Source organism: Barbatula barbatula (genome assembly GCF_947034865.1).
Source record: "Barbatula barbatula genome assembly, chromosome: 4".
In the NCBI taxonomy this organism is placed as follows: domain Eukaryota; kingdom Metazoa; phylum Chordata; class Actinopteri; order Cypriniformes; family Nemacheilidae; genus Barbatula; species Barbatula barbatula.
Genome location: NC_136768.1, coordinates 13,465,395 through 13,478,716, shown reverse-complemented (window position 1 = coordinate 13,478,716; position 13,322 = coordinate 13,465,395). Strand labels below are relative to the sequence as shown.

At 41.7% G+C, this 13,322-nt stretch overlaps 1 long non-coding RNA gene across 1 annotated transcript; it reads left to right on the top strand.

The window, feature by feature from the left end:
* The first annotated feature begins 8,767 nt into the window (after positions 1 to 8,767).
* LOC306892823 lies at positions 8,768 to 9,308 on the top strand. Its single transcript, XR_013786502.1, has 3 exons — positions 8,768 to 8,853; positions 8,950 to 9,069; positions 9,201 to 9,308. It is a non-coding gene; the product is annotated as an uncharacterized lncRNA (long non-coding RNA).
* The last annotated feature ends 4,014 nt before the right edge of the window (positions 9,309 to 13,322 follow it).

Here is a 13,322-nt window from a genome sequence, read left to right as displayed (position 1 = left end):
ACTATTAAATCCAGGATTTTTTGTGCTCATGTTTGTGGTCTCTCCCAGTTTTAAACTACTCTACGACAAAAAAATATGTGTGAGGCCCCGGCATAAGAGCTACCTTCTCAATGCACGGTAATTCATCACTGTCCCTGGAGGTAAGCCAAATCACAGTTGCACCCTCATCGAGCACACATGAAATGGCCACTTTGGCTCAGATGGTCTGCAGGTACTTGAAAGTGAGATGCAAATTAAAAGCTGCCCTTTTAAGCCTGAGGGCAAACAGGCTTTTCAAGCAATAGCTGGCAGCGGTGGGATTTGAACCCACGCCTGCGAAGAGACTGGAGCCTTAATCCAAACGCATTTACAAAAAGCAGAAAGAGCGTGTCTACTGTTCTTTTTTGAGCAACAGCAGGCGAGCATACTGACAACCGGCCATTAGGCTGTTTATGCCAGGAACACTTTCCATCTGTAACAGAGTCGCTCGTTAACAAACACGTGAGAGTGTATACTGGGCTGAATTAGTTTCTCTTTCGAGAGAGGAATCCTGTTGTACCGACCTTAAGATAACGCAACAAAGCTGCTCGTGAAATTGTATGTCCGGAAAGCAAACACCTAAAGCAACCGTAGTCGGCAGGGTTTGAACCTGCGCGGGGAGACCCCAATGGATTTCAAGTCCATCGCCTTAACCACTCGGCCACGACTACAATAGATTACAGGTCCTCTGGGCTTAGCGCATGTGGCAAGGTGGGGCGAGCCGGCAGCGTAACAGGAGAAGTAATGGGCCGTCAAATAACGGACAGGCAGGATATCAACAAAAACAGCAAACAGTCCCCTGCCATGACCCGGAATCGCTGCGGCCACCAAAAAGAGTCATAACCATAATATGATCAAGGCAAGCCAACAGCCCTCTGGCGAAGTTGTGAGAGCAAGACTTCCCGACTACATCTACAGGGAGGGAATTGGCAGCTTTTGCTCAGCTGTCAAGGAATTTCTGGGACCCGTTTCAATAAGGAGGTTCAAGCAACCCTGAGTTAAAATATGAACTCTCAGTTGATTTACTCAGATAATCGCTAATCGATCTTGTGTGGTGTGCTATCATCGTCACAGCACACCACACGTTATAGGTGCAAAACTATTAAATCCAGGATTTTTGTGCTCATGTTTGTGGTCTCTCCCAGTTTTAAACTACTCTACAATTAAAAAAAAAATTGGTGAGGCCCGGGCATAAGAGCTACCTTGTCAATGCACGGTAATTCATCACTGTCCCTGGAGGTAAGCCAAATCACAGTTGCATGTCCCCTCGACCAGCACACATGAAATGGCCACTTGAACCCTGGACCCTCAGAAAAAGTCTGATGCTCTACCGACTGAGCTATCCGGGCTCGTGAGGGCATGCCCCAAGTTTTCGTTGTAGACGCTCAAGGCGGGGGTGTCCTGCAGGTGCGGTTCTGTTAGTTGTTTCCGCCATTGTGTTTTACACTAGGCCCCGACGATGCTTCTCAGACTTACAGGGTTCTGTCAGCTTTGGGTTCTGTGCACCTTTCTGAAGTAGGGTTGTTCAGTCTTACATCTGGAGGCGATGCCACCTGTAGATTGCAGTTCATCAAGTACACCTGAACCGGGTAATGGGATTCTGGGAGTTGGCAGGTAAGTGAAACTCAGACGTGTTTTAAAACTACCCTGACAGCTTATCTTTGGTATTTTTCTGCTCTTGCATGCCTTATAGGTTCCTTCAAAGCAAACATTTGTAAAATCACAGAAATTGTTGTATGCTCACATTGGTTTACATTAAACATGTACAGTATATATATAGACTGTGGTTCACTAATCTGATCTTGTGTGGTGTGCTATCATCGTCACAGCACACCACACGTTATAGGTGCAAAACTATTAAATCCAGGATTTTTTGTGCTCATGTTTGTGGTCTCTCCCAGTTTTAAACTACTCTACAATTTAAAAAAAAATTGCTGAGGCCCCCGGCATAAGAGCTAACTTCTCAATGCACGGTAATTCATCACTGTCCCTGGAGGTAAGCCAAATCACAGTTGCATGCCCCCTCATCGAGCACACATGAAATGGCCACTTTGGCTCAGATGGTCTGCAGGTACTTGAAACAAGTGAGATGCGAATTAAAAGCTGCCGTTTTAAGCCTGAGGGCAAACAGGCTTTTCAAGCAATAGCTGGCAGCGGTGGGATTTGAACCCACGCCTCAGAAGAGACTGGAGCCTTAATCCAAACGCATTTACAAAAAGCAGAAAGAGCGTGTCTACTGTTCTTTTTTGAGCAACAGCAGGCGAGCATACTGACAACCGGCCATTAGGCTGTTTATGCCAGAAACACGTTCCATCTGTATCAGAGCCGCTCGTTAACAAACACGTGAGAGTGTATACTGGGCTGCATTGTTTTCTCTTTCGAGAGAGGAATCCTGTTGTACCGACCTTAAGATAACGCAACAAAGCTGCTCGTGAAATTGTATGTCCGCAAAGCAAACACCTAAAGCAACCGTAGTCGGCAGGGTTTGAACCTGCGCGGGGAGACCCCAATGGATTTCAAGTCCATCGCCTTAACCACTCGGCCACGACTACAATAGATTACAGGTCCTCTGGGCTTAGCGCGTGTGGCAAGGTGGGGCGAGCCGGCAGCGTAACAGGCGATGTAATGGGGCGTCAAATACGGACAGGCAGGACATCAACAAAAACAGCAAACAGTCCCCTGTCATGACCCGGAATCGCTGCGGCCACCAAAAAGAGTCATACCATAATATGATCAAGGCAAGCCCAACAACCCTCTGGCGAAGTTGTGAGAGCAGGACTTCCCGACTACATCTACAGGGAGGGAAGCCTTTTGCTCAGGTGTCAAGGAATTTCTGGTGCGTGTGCTGAAGCAACGCACGATCAATACAAAGGGCGATGCCAGAACAGCTCTCAAAGTAAAGGTGAGGTACAGGTGGGCACCCATCGCCCAAACAGGGACTTGAACCATGGACCCTCATATTAAAAGTCTGATGCTCTACCGATTGAGCTATCCGGGCTCGTGAGGGCATGCCCCAAGTTAACGGTGTAGACGCTCAAGGCGGGGGTGTCCTGCAGGTGCGGTTCTGTTGGTCGTTTCCGCCATTGTGTTTTACACTAGGCCCCGACGATGCTTCTCAGACTCACAGGGTTCTGTCAGTTTAGGGTTCTGTGCACCTTTCTGAAGCAGGGTTGTTCAGTCTTACATCTGGAGGCGATGCCACCTGTAGATTGCAGTTCATCAAGTACACCTGAACCGGGTAATGGGATTCTGGGAGTTGGCAGGTAAGTGAAACTCAGACGTGTTTTAAAACTACCCTGACAGCTTATCTTTGGTATTTTTCTGCTCTTGCATGCCTTATAGGTTCCTTCAAAGCAAACATTTGTAAAATCACAGAAATTGTTGTATGCTCACATTGGTTTACATTAAACATGTACAGTATATATATAGACTGTGGTTCACTAATCTGATCTTGTGTGGTGTGCTATCATCGTCACAGCACACCACACGTTATAGGTGCAAAACTATTAAATCCAGGATTTTTTGTGCTCATGTTTGTGGTACTTTGAGAACCGATCAATAATTATTAGCTGCTTGAGCCGAATTGTAGTCTAGAGCAAAAGCTTCTATCACCTCGCCTGAGTCTGAAACCACAGCATGGCCACAAAGGTAGACACCATCACAGGGCTTTGAACAAGACCCATCCACATAGATGTGTTGTCCCCCATCTAGGGGCGTATCCAACAGATCGACCCTAGATGAACAAGAGGTTGTCAGTTCAAAGATGCAATCATGATCAACAGTCAACTCTGCCATATCCACCCAGATAGCCTTTACATTTGGCCCAGATCTGTTTTAAGCCCCTTGCCTCCGTTTCTAGCTCAGAGACGTTTTCTGATTGTGAACCAGATCCGTGCCAGATAGAGGTTTCAGCTTAAACATTCTAACTGCCATCAGTTCAGTATTTATATCGGTTTACGGATCTGGCCCAGATAATTTTTCCCATAGGTAACCGAAAGACATTAGTTGTCTCTGACACTGGTTTGGTCCAGATCTGCAATATGATTCTGAGCCGATACTGTTTTCACATAGGCTTCCTTATGTGGACCACATCCGAAAAACTTTTCTCAAACTGTGTGAAGAACTCCGTATAAACATTTTCAAAACAACATGGTTACCTGTCTGCATATATTTTTTTCTATCTAGAGCATGAGATAAATCCATTGTCATTAAGCTGAGCAATATTATCAGTGTTTAAAAATACAGCAACAGCATTTTGTGATTCAGGTCCATCACGGCAAAGGTCCGTTTTCATCCGTAATACGGACTTCAGCCAGAAGCGCCAAAAAAATTCAGCAAACCAAGCTGTCGACGCCATTTCTCTCATTCTGAATCTGAACCCTCGGAAATTCAAACCGACCAGCTATACCACAAGTAAGTTTTTATGTGTTATGTACATCTACCTGTATGTGTTTATTCTAATTTACTGCCTACTTAAATGTGCAAGTGAAATGCTGTTTGCTTTGTAGATAGCAGGCTGTTATTTGCGCACCACAATCGGTGTTAGCCATTTGATGTTAAAGCCGCATCTGCTATAGCGCTACTACGCTAGCATATACAAATATGAGTGTTGCACAGAATAAACCTAATTATAGGATAACCTTATAAACTTTTTAATAATATATATTTGCGCTAATGTGCTGAATTTTAAAAGGTAGTCTTATGCCGTTATAGCGCTGAGAATTGCAGCCAGACATTCATGAAAATGACATGCAACATTGTGTGCTTAATTTTACACATTGACCAACCATTAAAACACTCGCTTTGATTGTATGCTGCCAGCTAGCCATCATTTAACAGTGTCAGTCCACAACCTGCAGCTTATGTAGATCTATAACCGCTTCGTTGCACTAGCAGAAAAACCTTGACGCGATCCTCACCTTCTGCTAGTGCAACGAGGCGGCCATAGCCTACGTGTAGCTGCAGATTGTGTCATCAGTGACTATAGGCGCTTTACGTTACATGGACATTAACAATCAGATTAATCATTAAACTGATTAATATCAGAACGCTGAATACTCCGGTTTACATGCAACTTGAACCTAAAAAAATTGGATTTCGTGATGACGGCATTCACCCTCAAGTCTGCGTATTTTTAAATGAGGAGAGGCGACCCCGTAGTAAAAGTAGGTATTTTATTTACCCAAATAATCATATGAATAAAGCTCTGGGTCACAGCTGTCCCTGTTTATACAATTATATGAAAGTCTTATGTCCAGGCACTCTGTGACTGCTCGCTCTTGACCCCCACATTTATACACAGTGATACAAATCTCCCGCGTCAGGACAGGGTCCTCCTTGAATTCCGATCTTTCTACTATTTATACATAGTTATCACATATGTGAGGTGCATAAGGCAAAGGTATCTCCTTATTAGAGTCCTTATGACTGCTTGTGGCAGCCAAACACTCTGCAGCAGTCATGCTCTGTTGCACACTCTGACCCATCTCCCTCGCATACCAGAGCAGGAGGTATGTGAGATAAACATGCCTCTACTCCTAAACATTTTATATATGAATAAGCAGCAAGCATAAATGATTATAAGTAATATTGATGAAACATAGATGATTATGCCCTTCACATTTGATATCATGCTTTGTCATTGTCCTCATTGGGTAGCTTAGACCTATTTTTCCTTTTTCCTACAGACATAGGCTACACTATATTGCTCACAGCACTAGATCAATCAGTCACACAATGAAACATGGCTTCTCAAAAATCACCAGACATACCCTAGTACAATACTACGGCCATTAAGTAGTCTGCAGTTTAGTTAGTATATTTAGGCTGGCCCAGACGATCTTTATTTTTGATAAACCAGACACATTTTCCAGTCACATAATAAATAAAATTAAGTAAGACAACAACTTACAACATACTTTCCATTCAAACTGTTGAGACGAAGGTATAATACTTTCATTCCATTCCAAAATTCCATACTTTTTTTAATTATTATTTACAGTTGAGAGTTACCTAAATTAAAAAAATGAATAGACGCAAGACACCTGTTTCCAGTTCAGCGTTGAGGAGAAGAGCCAGGGTGGACCTTAAAAAGAAGGTTAACTGATATCGGCCAGGAAACACCTGCAGCCACACTTCCTCCCAGATATATTGGGTCTCCAACAAATGATGTTGCAGAACCTGAAAATGAAATCATGGAAGAAAATCTTGGATTAGATCCAATGGCAGCTGTTGTGTCTGACCCAGAGGAAAGATCTTATTATCATGATGATAGTGATGTAGAAGAAATATCTGACTGGGAGGAACCGGAAAAACTCAGAAATCGCCTTTCCAACTGGGCATTAACATATGGTATTTCCCATATTGCACTTTCGGCTCTCTTGGCAATATTAACGGTCCACCACCATGACTTGCCAAAAGATGCACGAACTCTTCTTAACACAAGAAGAGATTATTCTGTTAGGGAGCTCTGCGGTGGCCTATACCACTACATTGGCATTATTGAGGCGTTAAAACATACCCTTTCCCAGTGGAAAGACAAGCTTGTCGATGGATGTTGTTTACATCTTCAAATGTCAGTGGATGGCCTGCCACTTTTTAAAAGTTCAGGTCTTCAGTTGTGGCCCATTTTAGGTAGGTTGGTTGGAGTACCCATGAAAGAACCTGTAGTCATCGGGATGTACTCAGGTATGAAGAAACCTGACTCATCAAAAATGTTTCTCACAGATTTGGCAAATGAGCTTTCAAAATTACAGGAGGGGTTTACATTTGAGGGGAAAAGGCTCATTTTAAAAGTTCATTCAATGATCTGTGACGCACCGGCAAAATCCTTTGTGAAAGTCACAAAGGCTTTTAACGGTTACTATGGCTGTGACAAGTGTATTCAGAGTGGGGTGTACCTCAACCACCGCATGACATACCCCCTCCTGAATAGCCAGACACGGTCTGATGAGGCATTTGCCAGGCAGGAAGATGAGGACCACCACCATGGCCCTCATGCCTTCACAAATGTAAATTTTGGTTTGGTGTCCCAAGTCCCACTGGACTACATGCACCTGGTGTGCTTGGGGGTTGTAAGGCGCCTCATCTTTCTGTGGATGAAAGGTCCTCTTACTGTCAGTGTACCAGGGAGAGACGTGGACAGAATATCCAGAAATCTTCTAAGTTTAAGACCCCACATTCCTTCAGAATTTGCTAGAAGGCCAAGAGCACTGAACGAAGTGGATAGGTGGAAGGCGACGGAGTTCCGTCAGTTTCTATTATACACAGGGCCGGTGGTGTTGTGTGAGGTGTTAAGACCTGATCTATATGCAAACTTCCTGCTGCTTTCGACAGCCATGGCAATGCTGGTCTCCCCTTTCTTTGCCAGAAAGCACAACGGATATGCCAACAGCCTCCTTCATGCTTTTGTGGAACATTTTGCAAGCCTGTATGGAAATGATCAGCTAGTGTACAATGTGCATGGGTTGACCCATCTTGCACAGGATGCAAAACATTTTGGCAATCTGGATGATATATAATCCTTTCCATACGAAAATTATTTGCAAAAACTCAAGGGTTTTGTACGCAAACCCTCAAATCCCCTGGCCCAAATAATCAGACGCCTGTCCGAGGGATTAAATGGTGGTGTTACAAGTGACCAACCCATCAAATTGTGCAAAGAACATGCCCGAGGCCCTGTACCAGTACCAAACTTGATCTGTCACCAGTATGACGAACTGATATCAGAGAGGTTCACCATGACCACAACATGTCAGAACAACACATTTCTGGTGGGCAAAAATGTGTGTCAAATAATGAATTTAATTGACTGTCACGGTGATGTCACAATTGCCTACAGACAGTACGGGACAGTTGGACATTTTTTTACCTATCCTTTTAATTCAGAAATTCTAAACATTGTGATCCCAGCTGACCTAGGCCATGAGATAAAATTCTCCAAACTGTCATCTTTCACACAAAAATGCATGGCTGTCCCTTTCAATGAGGCAATGGTGGTTATACCATTGTTTCATATGAAGGACTAGACTTTATTTTTGAAAATCATAATCAGTTCAGTTATAAAATCATCTTTTATTTTTTTATTTTTTACACAATGATTTTTAACAGACATTTTGTGGAGTCATTTTCCTTGACGAGGACACAACAGAAGTTGTGCCGAGGTCATGGGTTAAAGATGACGAATGCTTTTGGCCAACATTCATTTCCGAGGAAAAAACCCAAAAGGCCATAAAGAGGCACGAAATGCCAGGCCCTGGCTGGAAAAGCTTCAAAATAAGAACACTCTTTGAAAAAGGTAAATAAACAAGCAAACAGGGCAATTCTGTGTATTTTCATGTTAGGAAACAGTTATGCCATACTTCCTTTGTTCTTAAATATCTCCATATCTGTCTCTCTTAATTTTTTTTATAAAAGTATATGACTTCAGTCAGGCAAGGCAAAAGCTGAAGGACTACAATAAAAATGGAACGGCAGTCCTCCAATCAGAGGATGAGGGCTCAACTGCAAAAAGGAGAAGAAAAGCGACACAGTATGTACATTATAGATAATTGTTGTAGTACTGAAAAAGCTATGGCTGGGGATGGGTTTGGGGTACAAGTCTGTAGTATCAAAATGACACCTCAAAGTAATATCTTAAAAAAATATCTTAAATGTTCATGCCTGCCCATTGAATGATGCTATTGCCTTGTCATTACAATTTGACCTATGTCTTCACTAGATACGCAGGATTTGAAAACGGCAGTACTGACTCTGAGAAGACTCCAAAAAGAAGACCAGAGTCTCGGCCTCTCCCTATTAGTGCTACCCTTCCTAGGCTCCCTCCACCCCCCCTCTGTAAGTTTTGATTTGCTTTCCAACTTCAACAATGCACAGTCCAGTGATTTGTACCACTGCAATATGTTGATTCACGGTTATCCCTTTATCCAAAAGCGGACTTCGCAGTGGACATGGGTCAGGAGTCTCTGGACAACACAGGACAGAAAAACATAGGACAACAAACCTATACAGACATAAGCTGGAATGTGAGGAGGGAGTCAGACCCCTTTAATGGTAGGAATCATACTCTGTAGCAAAATTACAATACAAATGAAAGTACAAAGGTAATGTTCTGTCCTTTTCCTTTCTCTCCTTGTCCGACAATCTGCCTCTCTTGTTATAATTTTCCGTCAATGGTCATCTAGTAATCAATAGCTCAGCGCAGTCAACAACACCACCACCACCTCAATACTTGAGTCCAGTGTCTGACATCAATATGGGCTTCCCCTATTCACATGGTGACTTTTTCATACACATTTTCAAGTACATGTGTACAATAAATATCCTGTATATATATACTTATTTTTTCTTGTTTTCTGATTTTAACATTTACATACCTTTCCTCAATTAGCCAGCTGTGGTGGAGAGCCTGGAGGTCACCTCCTCTTCAAGCCAACCTTCAGAGTTGGCCATGAAACAGGGCCAATTCTTTGCACACGTAAAAAAAAAGAGTGTACTTATTCATTCACAGTGTTAACAATGTTTACAACATATATATATGAGTGATAGTATGCAGCTGTGGGTTGATTTTATTGACGATCATTGTGTGTATTATTTCCTTAATGTTTTAATAACATTCTTTTCTCCAGATTAACACTTTTTTTTCAACTTTCACAATGTTTCAGCGGCTCAGCTACATGGCCTATTGCTTTTAGAAAACCTAAAACAGCAGGTGGCCCAACTCGCCACCATTGTGAACCTGCTCATGGCCAAGGTCAATAATGGCCTCCAGCCAGCAGCCTTTGAGTGGTCCGAGGAATTTCAATTCCCCTGGAATCAGATGCAGAGCTGGACCGCTTTGAGGCCTGGCTGGTGGACCCTGCCAATGATAGGCAGAAACATGCCCTTGTAAGCATATTCCCCCAATATGTTCTCATTGTACTCAAGACACTTGTTTCATTTTACACTAAATCTAATTAATCTGAACTAATAATTATTGCTAGACTAAGCTCTTTATGATTATGTAACTTGAATCTTATGGATATCATCCAATTGCCCACACTTATTCATTAAAAACACTGTCAAAAAAGTGGCTTAACTGTTTAAAAACTTGTGCAACGATGATCCAACCACAATCTTCATGCCCCAGGTGAATACAATGTCTGCTGTCGGGGGTGTTGATTTGAAGAGGGTGACATGGAACATACGGTCATACCTGTTTTCCTGCCCCTTTCCCGAACAATTAATTGGAAGGGTGTTAACAAGAAGAGGGCCTTCCACAGGATGGCATCACGGGCCCTCCTCAGTCGTAAGTAGACTATTGCTTCAAATGTTTATCTCGTCATTACAATGCCCTTAGTGAATTAATATTTATTCACTCAAAAGTCTTACAGATTACTACTGGAAAAGAGTTTAACAGTCAAAACTGATTGTTATAGAAATATATATATATATATATATATATATATTCATACATACATACATACACACACTACCGTCAACGGCTCACTTCTGCATTTAACTCCATTATAACTAGCTTTATTAAGTAGTCAACTGGAATGCTCCAAGATCATTATTAGTGCACAAAAATCTGTCAAGAGGTGCTGAACACATATGGGATAGCTTTGAGAGTTGTTGGCTTTGAATGTCTAATTTTTGTTTTAGAGAATAAATAACAAGTGTGCCATATGCATTTATCAATACAGAAGTTGAATGCATTAAAATGTCAAAAAATTTAAACGTTTCTAAAACAAAGCTTTGTATTATAATGACACTTAGTTGTGTTTGCTAAACTATAAAAGGGTAAACAAAGCATCATGGTATTCCTTTTAGGCTCTTTAAGAATCACAAATTTTTGCACACTTGGAATTCTCCCAATGAGTTTTAAGTAGACATTGGAAATGGTTATTATTAAACACTAAAATGTGCCCATACCTGTTGAGTACATCCTGACTGATTTCTGTATACTCATTATGACCGTAAAGCATTCAAGATCATTATTTCATGAAGCTAGTTATAATGGTGTTTAATGCCTTATTGAGCAGGTGACCTCAAACTTGAACGGTAGTGTGTGTGTAAATGCATATATACAGTGGTGACCAAAAGTATCCGGAAGTGTTGGTTTTTGAGCAAGATTCACACACTTTTTAGTTTTTTTATGAAATAACCAAACCAGGGTATTTCCAATAGCTCAACTCAACTGAAACAACAATTGTTTTACCCAAATTCAACACAAAATATCACCAAACTCTATTTGGGCTGTCAAACGATTAATCACGTTTAAACGCATCCAGAATAAAAGTTTTGTGTTTACATAATATTTGTCTGTGTACTGTGCATATTAATTTTGTATTTATAAAAACATACACATACATATATGTATATATATATATATATATACTGTATATATTTAAGAATAAAAATAAATGAACATTTATTTTTAATTAAAATGATTGGATTCTATGTATAAATACATGTAAATATTTCCTAAATGTGTATGTGTTTATATGTAGACTATATACATTGCCTAAAACTCGATCACAACCTGCCTTTTACATCAGGCTTTATTTGTAATTTAAATATTATGCTGCTGTATTTTCAGAGACCCCCACAGATATTTGAGTTTTCTGCTTTCATGGGCTCCCATCCAACTCGAACCCTGTGTAGTGGGGAGATGAATGAAGTAGTCTACTTTTACTCGCTAGGAAGTACAAGGACAAACAACATATACCATACCTTTACAAGAGAGGATGACAATCGATCCTTCCTGCACAGATTTCCATTGATTCAATTCTTCAAGTTTTGACGCCTTCGTAAAAAACAGAATACACAAACAATAATGCCTTCTGTTTATTATTCGATCTTGCTGTTTTTTTTTTTATTAGGCCTTGGGGCTACGTCTTAACCTCCATGGTTTGATATAGTCGATTTGTCTTATTTTGCTTCAGTTTTACACGATCAGTTTTTTTATTATTAGGCTATTATTACTGCATTCCATCAACTAATGCACAAACCATTATAGAAGTAGGCCTAATTAGAAGGATGGGCCAATATTCATTTGAGCAAATGCAATATATGTCTGCCTGTTTTGTTGTCATGTAGTCCTAGCACTGATCCAAATTTCTCATTCATCCTCATCTGTAATGACATCTGTTTCCCAGGTGCAGTGCGCAAATGCACGTTGACGGCAAATGCGACAGAGGCAGAAATATGGAGGCATGCCATAAGGTGGTTTGCCCTTTCAACAGATAGGAGAGGAGGGCGCCAGGAGAGACTGGCACGTCAGCAGCAGCAGCAGCAACAGCAGCCACAGGACCACCCATCGAGTGAAGCCGATCAACGATGCAAGAAACCGGATTTTGTTTAAGTGCATGTTTTTTTTGGTTCACGTTGTTTTAATAGCCTGTGCGTTGTTTATCATTAGGCTACAACAAAGAATTTGTGGTCATAAATTCTGTGTTTGTTGTTGACTTTGTTCATTTTGTTAGTTTTTTGTCCTATCATTAAACCTGTGAATTTGTGGTCATTAATTATGTGTTTGTTGACTTTGTTCACGTTGTTTTAGTATGCGTTTTAATCATTAAAACAATTTATTTCAGCTATAGCCTATACGCATTGCTCCAACTGAAACCTGTAGCCTTTATCAAGTTAAGTCAAGCTATTTATTTATAGCCAATGCCTTGTAGTGAAAATGTTTTTCTGGACATTCCACAAACTGTAAAAAATGTAGGACTATGCCTAGGTAGTCTATAGGTTACTATGATACCCTAACTGACAAAAATGCCGAAAATAAGGCAAAAGCAGAATCCGGTGGTGATTTAAGAAGAATACACATCCGGCACAGGTCAGGTAGGCGGAATCATTTCACGCACCCGTTACACATCTGTAACGGGATGATCGGGAGGCGCTGGATCGGCGCTGGCATATATCCGCAACAACCCCTAAAAACAGACCCGAAACGGCTTCGGCCCGATGTGCGTTTGGACTCCGGAACGATTCCGCGAGGCTGATCCGGACCAGATCCGGCTCTATCGTATTGCGGTTGCGGCCCTGTTCCGTTACAGAGTCCAGTGGCTATCTGGGCATCATACCCAAAAGTCCCAGCAAAGCACGATTAATGTTTGCTGTCGTTTGTATGTCAAGATTTTTCGTAGCCAGCAAAATAGCCTCGTACCCTGATCGTCTTTGTGCTGTCATGTGTTGTGTTTGCATGTTGTGTAAAATTGCACCGACCTGATGCGACGCATACAATGTCATTGGGTGTGACAGAACAGTTTTCTCTGCCATTTGCACAATCAAAGCAGCTGCAGCCACAGCACGAAGACATG